Raw genomic sequence first — 21,721 nt, 5'->3', positions numbered from 1 at the left:
TGTAAACATTGCACTGACTGCAAAACCACGTTCGTGATGAACACTAACCTGTTGATGCTACGTACTAAATGGTTCAAATGGCTCTGAGCACTATGGGACTTAACATCTATGGTCATCAGTCCCCTAGAACTTAGAACTACTTAAACCTAACTAACCTAAGGACAGCACACAACACCCAGCCATCACGAGGCAGAGAAAATCCCTGACCCCGCCGGGAATCGAACCCGGGAGCCCGGGCGTGGGAAGCGAGAACGCTGCCGCACGACCACGAGATGCGGGCTGCTAAGTACTGATGTGCTTGATGCTAGTACTGTAGAGCAAAGAGTCGCATGTCAACACAAGCACCGAAGTCAGCATTATCTTCCTTCAATTGGGCCAACTGGCGGTGAATCGAGGAAGTACAGTACATACTGACGAAACTAAAATGAGCTCTAACATGGAAATTAAGCGTTTCCGGACACATGTCCACATAACATCTTTTCTTTATTTGTGTGTGGGGAATGTTTCCTGAAAGTTTGGCCGTACCTTTTTAACACCCTGTATAGCTTTCTCACAAGGCCAAATGCGGTTGAGCAACAGCTATGGTAAAAATAGATGGGAACAAGGATTAGCAACAATTTACAATGATTTATTAACAGATGTTTCTACAATATTTAAACGGAGTATGGAGATTGCGTGTCACAATGTACGCCAATGTTCACTTTAAATCTTGGTATAGTCCTAAATCCAATGAACGATGACTAGCATCACTTTTATAATGTCTAGTTTGGCTCCTCTTGTCGGCAACTGTACACTGAGACACACGCTGAGACCTGCATCAAGGTACGTAATAATTAACTGCCTGCCGGCCGCGGTGGTCTCGCGGTTGTAGGCGCTCAGTCCGGAACCGCGTGACTGCTACGGTCGCAGGTTCGAATCCTGCCTTGGGCATGGATGTGTATGATGTCCTTAGGTTAGTTAGGTTTAAGTAGTTCTAAGTTCTAGGGGACTGATGACCACAGATGTTAAGTCCCATAGTGCTCAGAGCCATTTGAACCATTTTGAACTAACTGCTAAGTGGAACTGTATGTCTGCTTATATTCACTTCTGGCGGATGGATGGCTACTTTAGAGCTATTTGTGTGACGTAAGGCGGATGCGTAACGTAGTCTATGTCGTGTGCGGCCTCTCTACGAATCTAACCTAAGCTACGTTGCGCCTGAGTCGTAGGGAGACCGGCGTTCTTCTTCGAGTATGTCGGTTGCGTCCCTTATTTTCTGGTGGAATAAGCAGTTTCAAAACCACATCCTCACATGTTGTGTTACACGCCCGTGTCGACAGACATGACCTTCCAACAACCAGAATGGCGTCCGTTTGGACAATTCATCATTCCATAGTTAGGCACCTTGATTTCAGGAACACTGCTTTTGTGTTCTCCCAGGTCACTTGACCTCAAATGGGCATGTTTTGCACCCAGTTACAACCAGTTTCCATGAGCTGTGGGCCACATTTATGGATTGGGATGGCTTCCCCGCGCTTTCGGTCTCTCACGAAGTCCAGATTTCGACACTGTTCCAATAGTAGCTACACGGTGCTAGCCAGGTGTTTCTAATTGAACTGCTCAGTGCGTGTGTTAAGGGAATATGTTGATATTTCGAGAGCAAACATCTGCATAGTTCCTCTGCAAGTAACACTTAAGTGCTTGGCAGAGAGTTAGCTCTGATTTCCCTTATTTTATTACGATGATCGTTCCTCCCTATGTAAGTCGGCGTCAACAAAATAATTTCGCATTCAGAGGAGAAAGTTAGAGATCGAAATTTCGTGAGAAGGTCCCGCCGCCATGAGAAACGCCTTTGTTTTAATGATGTCCACCCCAAATTTTGTATCATGTCCGTGACACTCTGTTACTCTTACCTGGTGAGGATCCCACACCGCGCAGCAGTACTCCAAAAGAGGACGGGCAAGCGTAATAGACCTGTTCCATGTTCTAAGTGTTCTGCCAATAAAATATAGTCTTTGGTTCGCCTTCCCCACATTATTTTCTATGTGTACTTTCCATTGCTCGTAATTGTAATTTTAAGGTATAAAGATTTATTTATCGTGTAACCGAAGTTAACGGATTCCTTTTAGCACTCATGTGGATGATCTCACACTTTTCATTATTTATGAACTGCCAGTTTTCGCACCATACAGATATCTTCTCTAAATAGTTTTGTTTTTGGTTTTGATCTTCTCAAGACTTTACGGGACGTTAAACGACAGCATCATCTGCAAACAGTCTAAGACGACTGCTCAGATTGTCTCCTAAATCGTTTATACAGATAAGCAACAATAGAGGACCTATGACACTACCTTGGGGAACGCCAGAAATCACTGCTGCTTTACTCGATGACTTTTCGTCAGTTACTACGAACTGTGACCTCCTTGACAGGAAATCACGAACCCAGTCGCATAACTGAGAAGACATTCCGTAAGCGTGTAGTATGATTAGAAACCGCTCGTGAGATTCGGTGTCAAAAGCCTTCCGGAAATCGAGAAATACGGAATCAATTTGAAATCCCTTGTCGATAGTACTCAACACGACCTGAGAGTAAAGAGCTAGCCGGTTTCGCAAGAACGATGTTTTCTAAATCCGCGTTGACTTTATGTCAATATACCGTTCTCTTCGAGGTAATTCATACTGTTAGAACATAATAAATGTCCCAAATCCTGTGTAATATCGACGTTAATGATACTGGCCTGTAATTTGGTGAATTACTCCTATTGCCTTTCTTCAATACTGATGTGACCTGTGCAACTTTCCAGTATTTATGTCGGGATCTTTTGTCGAGCGAGCGAGCGATTGTATATGATTGCTAAGTACGGAGCTATTGCATCATCATACTCTGAAAGGAACCTAATTGTATACAGTCTGGACGAGAAGACTTGCTTTTATTACGTGATTCAAGTTGCTTCACTATTCCGAGATATCTGCCTCTAAGTTACTCATGTTGGCAACTGTGCTTGATTCGAGTTCTGGAATATTTACTTTGTCGTCTTTGGCGAAGGGATTTTGGAAGGGCGTGTTTAGTTAGTCTCTCTGCCTCAGCAGCACTCTCGTCGATAGTATTTCCAATGCTATCGCGCAGAGGAGGCATTGATTGTGTCTTGCCGCTAGTATACTTTACACGCGACCACAATCTCTATACATTTCCTGGAAGGTTTACAGACGAAGTTGCAATGTGGAAAGTATTATAAGCACTGCAACAGTGTTCTGATCTGTTTTGTGTAGCGTGGTGGAGCAGTTCCGTCGTTTGTTAATTTATTTGGTATAAATCTCTGAATTGTTGTCGATACTATTTCCTTGAATTCAAGCAACACCTGGTCTACATTTATATTGTTAATTTGGAAGGAGTGGAAATTATCTCTCAAGAAGGCGTCAAGTGAATTTTTATGTGATTTTTTGAATAGATATATTTTTCATTTATTTTAGTGGATCCGGGAATTGCCGTATTCAGTCTCGCTACGACAACCCTGAGTTCACTAACCTCTGTATCCGTTATACTGCTCGTCATCAGGTCAGGAGTATTTGTTGCTAAGAGCTCAAGTGTGCTTTCACAGCCGTTTAATATTCGAGTGGACTTATCAAAATACTGAAATGAAATGAAATGTCGTGTAGCTAGGGCATCCCGTCGGGTAGACCGGTCGTCTGGTGCAAGTCTTTTTAGTTGACGCCACTTCGGCGACTTCCGTGTCGATGAGGATGATATGATGATGAAGAAAACACAACAGGCAGTCCCTGAGCGGAGAGAATCTCCTACCCAGCCGGGAATCGAACCCGGGCCCCTTTGCATACCATTCTGTCGCGCTGACCAGTCAGCTATCGAGGCGGACACCAAAATACTACTTCGATAGTACAGTTTACTTTTTCAAATGATGAAGGAAGTGGCAATAAAACAGAGACAGCGAAAGGTTATCTACAACTTGTATACAAACCAGAGTACAGTTATAAGTGTCGAAGAAGTGCGAGGAGGCGCTGGTTGAGAGGGGAGTGAGACGGTTTTGTAGCCTACCACCCCATTATTCAATCTGTACATTAAGCGCCGGCCGTGGTGGTCTAGCGGTTCTAGGCGCGCTGTCCGGAACCGCGCGACTGCTACGGTCGCAGGTTCTAATCCTGCCTCGGGCATGGATGTGTGTGATGTCCTTAGGTTAGTTAGGTTTAAGTAGTTCTAAGTTCTAGGGGACTGATGACCACAGTAGTTAAGTCCCATAGTGCTCAGAGCCATTTGAACCATTTTTGTACATTAAGCAATCATATAGGAAATCAAGGAGAAATTTAGAAAGAGAATTAAAGTTCAGGTAAAAGCAATAAAAGCTCTTCACTTCGTCCATGGGTTCGTAATTCTGTCAGACACGGCGAAGAACTTGGCATATCGGTTGAACGGAATGGATTATGTCTTGAAAAAAGGTTATAAGATGAATAGCAACCACAGTAAAATAAGGGAAATAAAACGTAGTCGAATTAAAATCATACGAAAGGGGGGGGGGGGAGGCAGAGGGGGAGGAATTATACTAGGAAATGAAACGCAAAAAGTAGTACACGAGTTTTGCTCTTTGAGCAGAAAAAATTGAAGTTGGCCAAGTATACAGGACACAAAATGCAGATTGGGAGTACCAAGATAAGCGTTTCTGAAAAAGAGAAATTTATCAGCATCGAATATAGTTTTAAGTGTTTGGTAGTCTCTTCTGAGGGTATTTGTTTGGAGAGTAGCCTTGTATCGAATTGAAACATGGATGATAAACTGTAAAGACAAGAAGCGAATATAAACCCTTTGAAAGTGGTACCTTCAATAAGGCCGTGGTGGTCTGCTTCCCATCCGCGCTTCTCTGGGTTGCTGGGTTGATGTAATGATTTATCTGTAACTATCTTTTTCTAATCAGAACGTAGAACATTAACAAAAAAAAAAAACGTCAAAAATGTGTGAACACGCAAAAACGCCAGATATGAGCTGGTAAGTATTCGTGGAACGAAACAACAATCCACAATTTACGAACAATGTACTTAATCGTTCACACTAAAACCGGTTATGCTCTTATCGTACGCGCTAACCCCGAACAACACGGAGAACTCCTTTAATTGGTTCACGCTGGCTGTGAGCGAGACCAGGAGTGCACGGGAGTGCGCTACCGGACGCTGTGACGTTACACAACCGTCGTTCCAGGCCGCTCCACACCAGCAGACAACGCCAAGCGAGGCCTGAGCTACGTAGCCTGTGGAGGCTTCCTCCACGTCGCCCGTAACCGCCTGCTACGCTACGATGTACTGCTTTCCCCGTCAGGAGTGCAAAATGCACAGCTTTTATGGTACCAATTAAAGACGGCAACGATTGATCGAATAAATGTACATTTTTTAGTAATCCGTATTCATAAAGTTTATTAACACTGTCTACATAGTGACGATATCGCCGCATCTCTCCAATGTATCAGACTTCCATAATTCGGTATTGTATATACTTAAATGGGTATTGAATGTAACGAATTCCTATTTTTCACACGTCCAGTCAAATGAACTTAAATATTTTAAGTATCACACTGATACACGACGTCTCAGCTTATCTTTATGGCATCTAAATTATTTTTAATTGATTCCTTTTGACTTCTTGACAGTCGAGAATTACACATATATTACAAATATTCGTTCTCTCACTCGATATAAACGTTGAAAAACTCTTGATACTTTTCGTTGTATTCGGCACTGCCCACACGGCGAATACCTTTTCCTTCTGAATCCGGCTCCCCTACTTCTTTGAAGCTACTTATGTGTCTTCATCTCTTCATTCGGTCAATCAAGTCGATGTGGCGTGAGAGAATCGTTAACTTGAAGCTGGTAAAGTGGTATATTGTTTACCGAGAATGATGAAAGATACTAAGCTAGAGTAGTGCGGTTCAGATCCTACACAGGAAACGGTATCACTGATGATAATTAGAATAATACGTGTGTGGCAAAATTCTGAGAGTGTTAGGGAATAGGTCCCCAATGACATATACACTATCTGATCAAAACTATCCGAACACCTATGGGATGTGTCCAACCTTCGTCTTTATAATGGCTTGAAGTCATCTGGGGACACATTCGACAAGGTGTCTCAATGTCTCTGTAGGAATGGCAGCCTCTTCTTCACTAACTTCCAAAACTAAAGAAGGTAGTGGTGTTGGATGCGGGGGTCTGGAGAGAAGTTGATGTTCTCATTCCAAAGATGTTCCATTGAGTTCAGGCCGGGACCTTGGGCACGCCAGGCCGTTTCACAACACGTTGCTGTCCACAAATCATTGCCTCACAGATGCTTCTTTATGACAGGGTGCACTGCTACGTTGATACAAACAGTCATCGTCTCCGAACTACTCCTCTACTGTACGCGAAATACAAACCTGTAAAATGTATTCATATCTTTCCGAATTTAGCGTTTTTTAAATCAAGAGTAAGGGGACAACACCTCCAACCATGGAAAACAATCCCATACTGTATCATCACCTCCTCTGTACTTCACTGTTGGTACTAAACATGATGGCAGGTATGAGGTAATCTAGGCATTCACCAAACCCTTCCATCGGATTTCCACAGGCAACAACACGATTCTCCAATCCAGAACACCAGTTCCCAGCCATCCACGGTCAAGCGGCGCCGCTCTTTGCACCATCTCAAACACCACTCATCACTGGCTACCGAAATATGTGGCTTATGAGGAACTGCTCGACCACTGTACCACATTATTTATAATTCCTTTCGCACAATCATTGTGCTAGCTGGACTGCTGATAGCAGTTTGATGTTCGGGAGTGATTTCTCTCGCCGGTTGCGATTTTTTACAGTCGCCCTCCGTAATGCTCGATGGTCTCTGTCCGTCAGTACATGAGTTATACCTAGTCTTTGTTTAGCTTTAGTTGTTCCTTCGCGCTTCCACTTCGTCATCAGCAGCCGACTTGGACAGCTTCAGATAACATCCAATGGCCAGTCCACGTTCGACGTCACTGAGCTCTGCTGACCAAAGCATTCTGCTTTTACAGCTTTTCTACTGACGACACAATACTCCCATCCTCTTTTTATACTTGCGGGTTCACGTCTCGTGACGTATAGTGTAGTCGTATCACAACTCATTCGCACTGATTAGAATCAAGAAAACGGGAGCGCCTTTATCCTGTGATGACGTCTTATGGCTGTCAATCACAGTACGAATCCTTTAGAGGTATGGCTAAATCTCAAACATATGTACCCGACACTATTAAGTTTTCGCAAGACATTGCGTGACTGTTATGACTTCTGTTTTCAAAAGCTGGCGACGCCACATGAGAATCACTTCTCGATACAGGGAAATTATCAATAATTTACATACGATCAATCGCCGTCTCCGATAACACAGTAGTGACATCGCCTCTAGACTTGTTAACGGGATTAATTCGGCAAGGAAGAGAGCACACAAGTTTATTCAGATTTTCCATATCCAGTTGAAGCTAGACATTGACGTTTAGACCACGTAGAGCTACCAAATTTCGGGGATGTTTGTTTTACCCAGTTTCCTAGAGTCCCAGACGTTTTCTATGTGATTGAGATCGGATGATAGGGGCAGATAAGGTGCGGCAAGGTGCCTGAGTGTCCGTTAAAACAAGGAGCGTAAGCGTGCAATTTTGTGACCAAGACAGTTATCTTGGAAGACAGCACATTCGTCCTGAAGTTGTAGCAGTAAGGCCAACATTGTCACCGAGAATAATAAAATAAACCTCCTGATGCATGATGGTGGGAACTTGAATTATTTGGCCCAATTCATAGTACGAAAAGTACCCTCAAAATATCACAGAACCATCTCCGGCCTGAGTTAATCCGCCCACACATTGCGGATTGAACATCTTATTGGACCGCTAGTGGACTTTAAGCGTTGCATCATTTGAAAAGAGTCAAAACGTCGACTCGTCGGACCACATTACAGGCTTCCAATCAGCAACTATCCAGTTTCTGTGTTCTTTGGCTCATTGAAGACGTGAAGCTTTATGTTCCGCTGTGAGCAATGGCCTTTCTCGAGTTACCCGATACAGATGTCCACAACATGCAGTTCTCTTCGCATTGTTCGCTCGGATACTAGTTGAGATGAACCTGTACTCACTAGCAACAGCAGTAGTAGTTCCTGTCAGGATGAAACCGACTATCACTGACAACGTTTTGGCTCTTTTCAAATGACGCAAGGCGTAGAGTTCACTAGCGGTCCAATGAGGTGTAAAATCCACAATTTGTGGACGGTTTAGTTCAGGTCAGATATGGTTCTGTGATACTTTGGGAGTACTCTTCGTACCATTACTTGGGCCCAATAATTCAAGTTTCTATCGTCAAGAATCAGGCGTGACACTCGTCTCCGGCCCCTGTCGGTTAGAGTCTCATTGTGACCACAGTTCTTACGCGTTGTTACTTTGCGTAAATGGTACACAATTTCTTGTAGTCGCGTTGGTCCACCCAAGATGATACACCTGCAAATCGGACGACTTCACTCCTTGTGTGGTGACTGGCACTTACAAACACAATAGCTTCTTTCTGCCATACCAACGTACCCAAGTCGACCCACCTTACTGCGCTGATTCCATACAACCGATTGGCACATACACACAACTTGACTGCCACGACGTACACGGTGATGGAGAGTCACATGACCGTCTTGACCAGTTCTGCACCATCTACAGCGCCCCAAATTGATCAATGAGTAGTTTTATGGAAGTGATGAATATTTCGTCCCGGCCTCTGTGACCGGGCGGTTCTCGGCGCTTCAGTCCGGAACCACGCTGCTGCTACGGTCACAGGTTCGAATCCTGCCTCGGACATGGATGCGTGAGATGTCCTTAGGTTAGTTAGGTTTAAGTAGTTCTAAGTCTAGGGGACTGATGACCTCAGATGTTAAGACCCATAGTGCTTAGAGCCATTTGAAAATTTTTTTATTTTGCTGCTCATATACCAAAATTCATCTAACACTTCAAGTACATCATTTTCTAATCTAATTCATTTAGAATCGCCTGCTTTAATTCGACTTCCTGCGTCGAGACTTACAGTTTCCCGACAACCGGTGTATAGCAGGCTCGGAGCAGTTGATTGTGCGCGTCCCTCTTACGACCCGGTAGAACACCCTTTTATTGGCGAAACAGAAAAATTCAATTTGGAACGTGAGCGAATGAAGATACAAGCTCTCTAGTCCCACATAACAGAAATTAGTAGCTCTTAAAAATATAATCCGTAGTAGAGGTATTTGCCTCTGTGGTGTCGGAAGATGCACATACAAATGAAGTTCATATCATAAAAAGGTTATCAGCAGAAAATGGTTAAAAATCGAAACTGTGAAAAGACCAATAGAAAAAATTGGAGGAAGAGGGGTAAAGGTAACCAAGAACAATTTAAAAGACAAAAGGAGACCTCAAACGACAGAATATCATTTGTTGCTACCGTTTCATAGCAGATATCGAGAGCCCTAGAAAACTAGGGATCAATATAACTTCTCACAAAAAAGTAAGTTACGAAAAACACTATCATAAACAATCAACAAACAAGAGACACTTGAAAACCGGAGTGCGTAAAATACAGAGAACTCGAAAAAGCTTCTGTATCGGCCAGAAAAACAGTCTTTATCATAAGGTATTAGTCTACGCGGCGACACTGAAATTTTTTAGAAAGTCAAACAAGGATTAGTTTTTTTAAAAAATAAATGATTTTATTGTTTTAGCGTGGACACATTCTTGCATTCGTTGAAACTAACCTTTAAGCAATGATGGCATTCTTCCCTTGGCACTACATAAATGGTCTTTATAACGTATCATTCCTTAATCTGATGACGAAGAAGTGAGACCACCCATTTTATCTTTAATTTTGGAAACAAAAAGAACTTACTATGTGTTATGACATGGATGACTTTTAGGGCCCACGGTGCTGACCTTTACGGCATCAGATAGTTGTTAGTTTTACTGCAAGCGATGATGTGCTGTCGTGACGGAAACAGTTTACACGACCTTCTTCAAAAAGTGCGGTAAAGACATTTGTGTACCAATCGGATGTAACGATACGTTTACCTTCTAATGTTATAGTAACAATACGTCGGGTTTAAGAACAAAATGGCAACCATATTTTTATCAGCACTGTGAATTCGTCGGACTCTTGTACACTTAGGTTGTGTTCGAAAGACCCATTGAGCCGACTGACCTTTCATTCAGGACCATAACAAAGAATTCAAGATACATCACCAGTAACGGTATTCCGAGCCAAATCTGACGTCTCCCCTTGAATTTTTTGCTGAGTTTTTCTGCACCAAACAATGCGTTGTTGATTTTGATGGTGTGTCATTTTATGTGGTATCCATCGACAACAAAGTTTTCTCACGTCTAGCTCTTGGATTAAACTCATACCAATGTCTAATGTCGCACGAATAAATTCATAAAATGTGTATCGATGTTCTTTAAGCACTGCTTGAGCAGCGGAAATATTTTCATCAGTAAGAGCCCTTCACGAAATTCAGCTTTAAGAAAAATCCGATCGCTTTTGAATTCGCTGTATCAGTTATAAACTGATGTGCTGGATGGGATTTCTTCGCCAAACGCATTTATAAGCCGATCTTCACATTGTTTAGGCATCATTGACGATTAAAGTTGTAAAAACCATAGTCCGGAAATGCTCTCTAATCAAATTCATTTTTAGCTGTGTACGTAATCTTTAAACGATGATAATTAACAAACTGTAAGAGCAAATCGAACAAACTATACGGCAATCAACTCGCGAAAAATTAGAAAGGAGCTTTCAAGTATAAACAGATTTCATTTGTTTTTAGAACGATGGCATTCTAAAAAATTTCAGTCTCTCCCTCGTATGAACACATACAGCCATTCGATTGAAGAATTTTATTCAACTGTCGCAATCTATCTGCATGAAGCAGCCCATTCTGTGTACACAGAGCAAATGCATTACGGTAAATTTTCGAGGGATACTGGAAAACTGCAAAAAAAAAAAATAAAAAATAAAAATTAAAGGCAGATATAATTCTGAATTAGAAGTCTGACAACGAACACATACAGGTGATAATGAACTTTTTTAGAAGAACATGTGTCCTCCCTAAAACTACCTCATATGCAACTGAACCAATCTAGTTGTTATTAGAAATCCTCTTCTTGGACATACAATAGCATATGTCATTTTCCCCAACAGGTAAAAATTAAAATCCAATGTAACTTATATAATACAATTCAGAATCCAAATGAAGGAATGTAATTTATTTTTAAAATTTAGCTTATACATAAAAAACAAAAGAGCAGCATTTTTATATGTAAAATAACTAACCACGGATATTTTTTATGTCGAAATGTGTACAAAGGATGCCCACTGATGTAAAACTGTGTATTAATTTCTGCACACTAGAATACGCAAAAAACTTGTAACTTCTTTGAACCCGAAAGACGCTAAATACCTGAAACATCTTTATCATAGTTTGTAAACAGCGAATGTGGAAAAGGTCACATGCGAAGTTCCAGACAAAAATAAACAACGCAGATACACAGGATTGCAGGTATCAGTATGCAACATCTGTTCTAAAGTGTTTCGCTTTACAGAACCACCAAATTCATTTGTAATCGTCGGGCCGGGTGATCCAAGGTTATGTCTGGAAATCGAAAGGCCGCGGGATCGAATCCCGGTCGGACCAGAGAAAGTTTCAGCCTCCCTTTAGCCTTGTCTTTATCTCTCATTTCGCTATTGTTGCTTTCCTGGGAGCACTGCTGCTGAGCTACATAACAAAGCTGTCATCCGACTGTGCAGCAAAACCTCCGAAACGAGACGTAATTGAAGAATTAAAGTTTAATGATTAGTTACGTTATTTTCTGTATTTATAAAATTATTTTCGGAACACATTCGTCTGGAAGCAAGATCATAGCTCACAACTCACAGGAATATAGTGGAGAGAGACCGATATGGCGTACATCACGTTAGATGAACGTACGGTGATTCACATCTTAGCTGGTGGTCAGAGGAATATTGTCGACATCCTGAAGAACATGATAAGCTGATACAGCCATATGTGCGACTTCTCAGACAAGCAGCTGGTTCCAACATCCTCTTCGTGGACGATATAGCAAGTCATCATCGAATTATCTGCTGGATTAATCTCGCAGTTGAAAATATCCGTCAGTTATGAGGCAGCGACTCTACAAACTATGGTAGATAATAGCGCACGCTACATGTCGGTTTCTACTCACAGAACGCACTCTTTTTGTAAAATAGTATACATTAAGTAATTTTTTTCGCAGAATGCCTTCTTCGCAAGACATAGCTGCAGGTCTGTCTTCTAGTCAACATGGTGCACAAATGAAATTCTGTAATGAGTGTTATATAAAATATTTTCTCTGCAAATGAAACAAGAGATAAAACAGCCATTTGAAGAATGGCATACAGTAGATTCGGAACCAGATACGATTACATAAACTGTTTGTTCTATGAGCAGTTGCAGAATAGCCAAGAAGTACGAAATTATATTTAATATCTATCGATGCAGAGTACCACGCAACTGTGTAATGACAAGCCAGTAACAGCAGTAATCGCTCGTTTTCGTATTCGACCATGTCAAGAGAATCCTTTACGTGACAAAAAAAAATTACGAGCAAGGTGCCATATTTCGCGTCTGTGGAAGACTGCGCGAAATGTCGCGCACACATAGCCGCACATGGCGACAGTTTTGAATGCGCCAGTGGTAAAGGAAAAGAATGGCCGCGGCAGTGGCCTTGGCTGTGGACGGCGTCTTGTAGGAAACGGTGAGGCAGCCGCGCGTAGCGCTCGGCGCAGCCTATATTCAGCTGGCCTTGAACTTGACTGCCAGTGTGGCGTGGGGAAACCGTGGCGGTGGGGGTACGGGCGGGGAAAGGAGAGTGCTTATGGGCGTAAGCCACGCCCACGCAGCTACAGCTGGCCAACTACAGCGGCCCTCGGAAGCCAAGCCTGTCTCTGGTTCCTCGAGCGAACCATTAAAGAGTGTGGAAATTCCGGTATGTTCACTTTTTCAATCGCCTTATACTGACATCTGTAGCGCAGAACACTTCATACCGCTGTTAGTACAGTACAGTTCAGTAAATGTAGATATATAATATTTTTTATAAAGTGGCATACCTTCATAAACTCTCGTGACAGCCAAAGAAGTTCAAAGTCATTTATAAAGTATACATATGAAAATGAGACTGCCGAGCCGCGGTTTTCCTGCCGAGCCTTGGTTGGAACGATGGCGTATTAAAGCAAATGTCGACAAGTGCGAAGCAGTTCTGGTCACATGCAGACCGAAACTACTGCGCAAACATCAACGCTATCAACAGTTAACACTACATACACGCCCAATACGTTTCCGAGAGAAAGTCAGATATTTCGGCGTCTGGCTGAATCGGAAACTTACATGGGGAGACCATATTGAATACTTAGCCGATAGAGCGCACGCGAGGCTCAAACAACTCTACCCAGTGCTCAACAGGGAAACTACACTGAGTACGAAGGTCTCGAGGTCCATATACATGGCACTGATTAGAGCTCTGATGACGTACGCAGCTCCCGTCTGGGGATACGCAGCTCCTACACGCCTGCAGATCATACAGAACAAAGCACTACGCATCATTAGCAACGCTCCATGCTACGCACGCATCGCGGAGCTTCACACTGAATACCGCCTTGAAACCATTAGGGAAGTATTCAAAAAAACACGCCACACGACTGTACAGGAACTCGAGACACTCGAACAATCCTTTCATCCTTACTCTGGGAAACTATGATCACAACCACAGGTGGAAGCATAAGCAGCCAAGACTCTACTAGCTAGGGCATAACCACCTATGGCGAGCTAACATACACCCACAAGCAGCAACGCTGACTGGATATGCCAGCTGATATTAAAGCCGACCAACAGGCTACAGCAGGGAATGCAACAAGCTCGGATACTGACGCACAAACAAACCTCCAACATTACCCTACACTGTGAATCTGATATATGAAATTACAATGAAATGAATACCCCTAGTTGCATACAGGTGTGATATAAGTCAACGGGGACAGTTGAAAAATGTGTGCACCGACCAGGACTCGAACCTGGCATCTCCTGCTTACATAGCAAACGCTCTATCCATCTTTTTTTTTTACGGTATTGTTCGTTCTGTTTGGTCTGGACATCACAAGACATCTGTTCAAGTTGATCGTTGATACCTTTACTCAGTTATTTTATTACAGAAGGTGAGCAGCCCTCTGACCGAACACGCTGAGCTACCGTGCCGGCTAAAACCATATCCACTGCACAGTCTGAACAACTCGTCCATCTGATCCACCGAGGACACAGAGGATAGTGCGACTGCAGTGACTTATCTCTGGCACGCCTCCCGTGAGACCCACATTCGCAACTTATTGTCCAGCACTATATTCATAGTGCCCCTGCCCATTATAATCATTACTCGCGGCTTTACTGCCGATTCCCGTAAGAGTTCGGGCACTGTTTGTGCATCCGCACAGAAGAAGATGGTCAAATGGCCGGTTTGCCTTAACTATATATATATGAAGATGGTATCTGTTCTTTCGGACATGTCCGAAAGAACAGATACCATCCTCATATATAATCTAATATATTCACCCATCGGACACAAAAGGATGATGAACCTAACTGTTACAAGTATGCTGACACTGACCGACAAATCAACACTGGCACTCAGTGGCAGCCGCCGAGTTACACCACCGGGCAACGACAGAGGTATCGACCTGCATGATACCCACTACTAACAAAGCCTACCCTTGCATGACCTGTCGCAGGCAGCAAGAAAACCGCTACTTCTCTTACAACCCGACCCAACTGTCGCACAGTTTTCTTTTACCTTGGCTCTTGCCTTGGCGCTTTTTTTCCACTGTCCTTCAAACCGCTGCCCTTCGTTCAACTTTCGACGTAATCTATCTCCAGATGAGAGCGTATTTATGATTAACCAGACGTACGCAAACATCGCAGTACCCACATCCTGCGAGGCGTAATCCTTACGCAGAGAAGGCAGTAGATCTTTCATGTTGGCCTACATGCCGGTGTGGGCGTTGGAGGGCTCCACCTCTATTTAAAAAAAGACCTTCTGCACCTGCAATATTTTAGTACTCTACAAACCCCTGTACATTGCATGAAAGGGCATTGGCTTCCGCAGAAATTATCCAGGTGGCAAAATTCTTAAACTGCCATTTCTGACACAATTGATCGGCGAATTTCAGACTGTATCGTGTCCTACGAACTAAATTTGGCTGGAAACACAAAAAATTGATTGTATCTCAAACGACTGATAGCTATCCATTCAATGTTTTTAAGATAAATTACTCAAATTTTTAAACGGTGGCTCAGCGGTGAAGTGCCAGAATACGCATCCAAAGATCTCGGGTTCGATCCCTAGTTAGTGCTGGGATTTTTATCTGTAACTTATTTCACCTCTCGCAATGTTTGTTGTAAAAAACGCCGAGTTGCACAGTGGTTCGGAATCCCCATAACTGGCTGGGTAAGTCAGTTCAAAGGGCGAAGGAAGGAGGAGGCGTGTAGCCTCTAAAAGGACGGTGCCTAACACAACATTGTGTTCAACAAATGGTTCAAATGGCTCTGAGCACTATGGGACTTAACTTCTGAGGTCATCAGTCCCCTGCAACTTAGAACTACTTAAACCTAACTAACCTAAGGACATCACAGACATCCATGCCCGAGGCAGGATTCGAACCTGCGACCGTAGCGGTCGCGCGGTTCCAGACTGTAGTGCCTAGAACCGCTCTGCCACTCCGACCGGCTGTGTTCAACATAATCTTCAGATTGAGGACTGCTTTACTTTTGAAGCATATTTCATTAGTACGTACATAGTACATCGTCTTATATTATTAACACGGATATTAAAACCACCTTTTTGATTCCGTGTTCTGAAATTACGTCGTTCTTATGATTGAACCCATGTGTCCAACAATTATTTTCGTATATCAGTAACGTTAGGCTAACACGAAAAATGAAAAACTTGAAATAGAAAGAAATCAGAGTGACTGACAAGATTCTGTTATATAGCTTTAGTCAACGTTATATAGTCTACTACACTTTGTTTGCTTACGAAATTTTATACCTGAAAACGTTAGCGATTTGTTTTCAGTATTCTCACACCTTACATTGTTTAATGTTTACTAGCATAATTAAAGTTGAACAAGTTGTGTTCTGAAAGCAAAACTGTTTGGGTTGTTGGTGTGAAGTGTGGCTCGGGGCCAGCATTCGATCACACGAATGTGAGAAAACACACGAAACGACCTTCAAATCGCTTTTAACAGCTTATACCTGAAATAAGGTTGTCCTCGCCTTCCCTTTTTCACACATTATTCTCCGGCCACGCCTACTGCATTCGTAACCCATGACTGCATGTAGCGCCGTGCTCCACCCTGTAGACTCTGAGAAGGTCCCAGTTCTTTTTCGACCTTTTCACACATCTTTTTTTTCCCTCACCTCCACCGATGATTTTCTGGTGGCAGATGAAGTAATGCTGTACATCTACATCTACATCCATACTCCCTAAGCCACCTGACGGTGTGTGGCGGAGGGTACTTTGAGTACCTCTATCGGTTCTCCCTTCTGTTCCAGTCTCGTATTGTTCATGGAAAGAAAGATTGTCGGTATGTCTCTATGTGGGCTCTAATCTCTCTGATTTTATCCTCATGGTCTCTTCGCGAGATATACGTAGGAGGGAGCAGTATACTGCTTGACTCCTCGGTGAAGGTATGTTCTCGAAACTTCAACAAAAGCCCGTTCCGAGCTACTGAGCGTCTCTCCTGCAGAGTCTTCCACTGGAGTTTACCTATCATCTCCGCAACGCTTTCGCGATTACTAAATGATCCTGTAACGAAGCGCGCTGCTCTCCGTTGGATCTTCTCTATTTCTTCTATCATCCCTATCTGGTACGGATCCCACACTGCTGAGCAATATGCAAGCAGAGGGCGAACAAGTGTACTGTAACCTACTTCCTTTGTTTTCGGATTGCATTTCCTTAGGATTCTTCCAATGATTCTCAGTCTGGCATCTGCTTTACCGACGATCAACTTTATATGATCATTCCATTTTAAATCACTCCTAATGCCTACAACCAGATAATTTATGGAATTAACTGCTTCCAGTTGTTGACCTGCTGTATTGTAGCTAAATGATAAAGGATCTTTCTTTCTATGTATTCGCAGCACATGACACTTGTCTACATTGAGATTCAATTGCCATTCCCTGCACCATGCGTCAATTCGTTGCAGGTCCTCCTGCATTTCAGTACAATTTTCCATTGTTACAACCTCTCGATGTACTACAGCATCATCCGCAAAAAGCCTCAGTGAACTTCCGATGTTATCCACAAGGTCACTTATATATATATTGTGAATAGCAACTGTCCTACGACACTCCCCTGTGGCACACCTGAAATCACTCTTACTTCAGAAGACTTCTCTCCATTGAGAAAGACATGCTGCATTCTGTTATCTAGGAACTCTTCAATCCAATCACACAATTGGCCTGATAGTCCATATGCTCTTACTTTGTTCATCAAACGACTGTGGGGAACTGTATCGAACGCCTTGCGGAAGTCAAGAAACTGTATATTCGTACAGCGTAATGTAGCCGTGATCTTCAGAGACTACTGCAACAGCTCTTAACGTGTAAAACTGAGAGTAGACTCAGGAAGCTATTCAGAGGTGTTCTTTGTCCGCGGACAAACGGTTAAGTGTTGTTACGATTAAGATGTACAATAGGCAGAGAGGGCGTGCTTGTATTCTGCAAACATGTTACGTTCGAAATTATCGTCAGAATCCCGCCAGTCTGTTTCTGTATCTCGATAAGGACTGAGCGAGATAACAACAGAAAAGGCTGAAGACTCTGTTTGGAGTTTGTTCCGTAAAGAATCGTGTCTACTTTCATTGCAAGAGAAGGCCAAAGTCGTATCTGCGCCAAGGAAACGGTATTCATTCTTATGAGCTACGTGGCAACCTAAACATTCAAGTAATAGCAGTATTGCAAAGAGACAGCATTTTCCGTTGGTCCTGGAAATCACAAGTCCTTGGTTTATCAGTATCGAAGGCAATAATTGTGTGACAATTCTGTAGTGAAAAAAAAGTCTATGCCAGTTTGCCCCACTTTGCGGACGCGTATGTGAACGGTATATACTAAATGTCATTATTAGTCACTCCCCGTGCTATTCCGTTCGCTCCTGTTAACAGGCTGTGGCCGTGCGGTTCTAGGCACTTCAGTCTGGAACCGCGCGACCGCTAAGGTCGCAGGTTCGAATCCTGCCTCGGGTATGAATGTGTGTGATGTCCTTAGGTTGGTTAAGTTTAAGTAGTTCTAAGTTCTAGGGTACTGATGACGCCAGATGTTAAGTCTCATAGTGCTCAGAGCCATTTGAACCATTTTTGTTAACAGGGAGGAATGGCTGCCTGCCTGCCTCCGCAACACAGGCACTAAAACCGTCGAGCAAACTACCTTGTACATTGGTTCACTAAATTTACACAACACCGTTACAGATTACAACGCCGTCTTCCTTCCAACAGTTACCATTTAAGTCCCCGGGGCGTCTCTCTGTCACATTTCCGCATAATCTGTATCGGCACCGACTCTCCTAGCGGTGCGCCTCAAAGGAATCATTCAATCTCTCTCTCTTTTTTTTTTCCCAGACCAACTTCACAAGAAACACAAACATGGGGCAGTATTTTGCGTCCGATTTTCTTGGCTGATACGGTATTTTCCTTGAATCCTTCCAACAAATCGAGGTCTTCCGAAGGCAATCAGGCCGGCCGAGGTGGCCGAGCGGTTCTAGGCGCTTCAGTCTGGAACCGCGCAACCGCTACGGTCGCAGGTTCGAATCCTGCCTCGGGTATGGATGTGTGTGATGTCCTTAGGTTGGTTAGGTTTAAATAGTTCTAAGTTCTAGGGGACTGATGACCTCAGATGTTAAGTCCCATAGTGCTCAGAGCCATTTGAACCATTTTTGAAGGCAATCACTGCTGGAGATCTAGCGCGTTCGTTCCATTTCATCTGGTTTCGTAAGTGTTCAGAGCACGTGATAGGCACTAATGTAATTGGAGCTATTAAGTTCTTTCTCTTGTTGTGAGCATTATATTGCATTTATATAGTTTTAATGAGAGCTCTGAATCACACCAACAGGAAATGCTGTTTAAGAGCTCTGCATTTCCTTATGGTCACTCTGTATTGTCCGCAAACAATCTGAATGCTTCAGACTCTACACGACGTATCGTGTTAAATGATGAGCATATAAACTGACAAAAGTCATGGAATACCTTCTAATATCGTGCGGACCTCCTTTTGCCCGGCGTATTGCAGCAATTCGACGTGGCATGGGCTCAACAAGTCGTTGGAAGTCCCCTGCAGAAATATTGAGCGATGCTGCGATGTGTCCGTAATTGCGAAAGTGTTGCCGGTGCAGGATTTTCTGCACGAACTGACGTCTCGGTTACGTCCTATAAATTTTGTCTTTTAATTCCCTCTCAGCCGGCCGCGGTGGTCGTGCGGTTCTAGGCGCTTCAGTCCGGAACCGCGGGACTGCTACGGTCGCAGGTTCGAATCCTGCCTCGGGCATGGATGTGTGTGATGTCCTTAGGTTAGTTAGGTTTAAGCAGTTCTAAGTTCTAGGGGACTGATGACCTAAGATGTTAAGTCCCATAGTGCTCAGAGCCATTTGAACCAAGCCAATTTAATTCCCTCTCGTATAGTAATATGAAAACAGACTAATCGTTATAAGCTTAGCTTGCATTTATCGCGAATCTCTTGCCCAGTGCAAAGTCCCGAGCGACTGGAAAAAAGCGCAGGTGACGCCAAGAAGGGTAGAAGAACAGATCCTCAAAACTACAGACCAATATCCTTAACATCGGTTTGTTGCAGGACTCTCGAACATGTTCTCAGTTTGAATATAATGAATTCCATGGATGAAGCGTATCAGACGGATGCCATATTCCTTGACTTACGGAAAGCGTTTGACTCGGTGCCCCACTGCAGACTCCTAACTAAAGTACGAGCATATGAGATTGATTCCCAAGTATGTGAGCGGCTCGAAGACTTCTTAAGTAATAGAACCCAGTACGTTGCCCTCGATGTGAGTGTTCATCGGAGGTGAGGGTATCATCTGGAGTGCCCCAGGGAAGTGTGGTAGGTCCGCTGTTGTTTTCTATCCACATAAATGATCTTTTGGATAGGGTGGATAGCAATGTGCGGCTGTTTGCTGATGATGCTGTGGTGTACGGGAAGGTGTCGTCGTTAAGTGACTGTAGGAGGATACAACATGACCTGGACAGGATTTGTGATTGGTGTAAAGAATGGCAGCTAACTCTAAATATAGATAAATCTGAATTAATGCAGATGAATAGGAAAAAGAATCCTATAATGTTTGAATACTCCATTAGTAGTGTAGCGCTTGACACAGTCACGTCGATTAAATATTTGGGCGTAACATTGCAGAGCGATATGAAGTGGGACAAGCATGTAAGGGCGGTTGTGGGGAAAGCGGACAGTCGTCTTCGGTTCGTTGGTAGAATTTTGGGAACATGTGGTTCATCTGTGAAGGAGACCGCTTATAAAACACTAATACGACCTATTCTTGAGTACTGCTCGAGCGCTTGGGATCCCTATCAGGTCGGATTGAGGGAGGACACAGAAGCAATTCAGAGGCGCGCTGCTAGATTTGTTACTGGTAGGTTTGATCATCACGAGAGTGTTACGGAAATGCTTCAGGAACTCGGGTGGGAGTCTCTAGAGGAAAGGAGGCGTTCTTTTCGTGAATCGCTACTGAGGAAATTTAGAGAACCAGCATTTGAGGCTGACTGCAGTACAATTTTACTGCCGCCAACCTACATTTCACGGAAAGACCACAAAGATAAGATAAGAGAGATTAGGGCTCGTACAGAGGCATATAGGCAGCCATTTTTCCCTCGTTCTGTTCGGGAGTGGAACAGGGAGAGAAGATGCTAGTTGTGGTACGAGGTACCCTCCGCCACGCACCGTATGGTGGATTGCGGAGTATTTATATAGATGTAGATGTAGATGTCGAGAGGCATGAAAGGGAAGCAGTGGTTGGGAAGGGTGTGAGACAGGGTTGTAGCCTATCCCCGATGTTATTCAATCTGTATATTGAGCAAGCAGTAAAGGAAACAAAAGAAAAATTCGGAGTAGGAATTAAAAACCATGGAGAGGAAATAAAAACTTTGAGGTTCGCCGATGGTATTGTAATTCTGTCAGAGACAGCAAAGGACCTGGAAGAGCAGCTGAACGGAATGGACAGTATCTTGAAAGGAGGATATAAGATGAATATCAACAAAAGCAAAACGAGGATAATGGAATGCAGTCGAATTAAATCGGGTAATGCTGCGGGAATTAGATTAGGAAATGAGACGCTTAAAGTAGTAAATGATTTTTGATATTTGGGGAGCAAAATAACTGATGATGGTCGAAGTAGAGAGGATATAAAATGTAGACTGGCAATGGCAAGGAAAGCGTTTCTGAAGATGAGAAATTTGTTAACATCGAGTATAGATTTAAGTGTCAGGAAGTCGTTTCTGAAAGTATTTGTATGGAGTGTAGCCATGTATGGAAGTGAAACATGGACGATAAATAGTTTAGACAAGAAGGGAATAGAAGCTTTAGAAATGTGGACATAAGAATGCTGAAGATAGATGGGTAAGTCACATAACTAATGAGGAGG

General features: G+C 43.2%; 1 protein-coding gene across 1 annotated transcript in view; it reads right to left on the bottom strand.

Moving 5' to 3' along the window:
• Positions 1-21,721, bottom strand: part of LOC126472713 (steroid hormone receptor ERR1) — a 489,204-nt gene that overhangs the window by 418,200 nt on the left and 49,283 nt on the right. The window lies entirely within an intron of this gene.

Source organism: Schistocerca serialis, chromosome 1 (assembly GCF_023864345.2).
Source record: "Schistocerca serialis cubense isolate TAMUIC-IGC-003099 chromosome 1, iqSchSeri2.2, whole genome shotgun sequence".
In the NCBI taxonomy this organism is placed as follows: Eukaryota; Metazoa; Arthropoda; class Insecta; order Orthoptera; family Acrididae; genus Schistocerca; species Schistocerca serialis.
The sequence above is the reverse complement of the archived record's forward strand: the minus strand, read 5'-3'. Positions and strand labels throughout refer to the sequence as shown.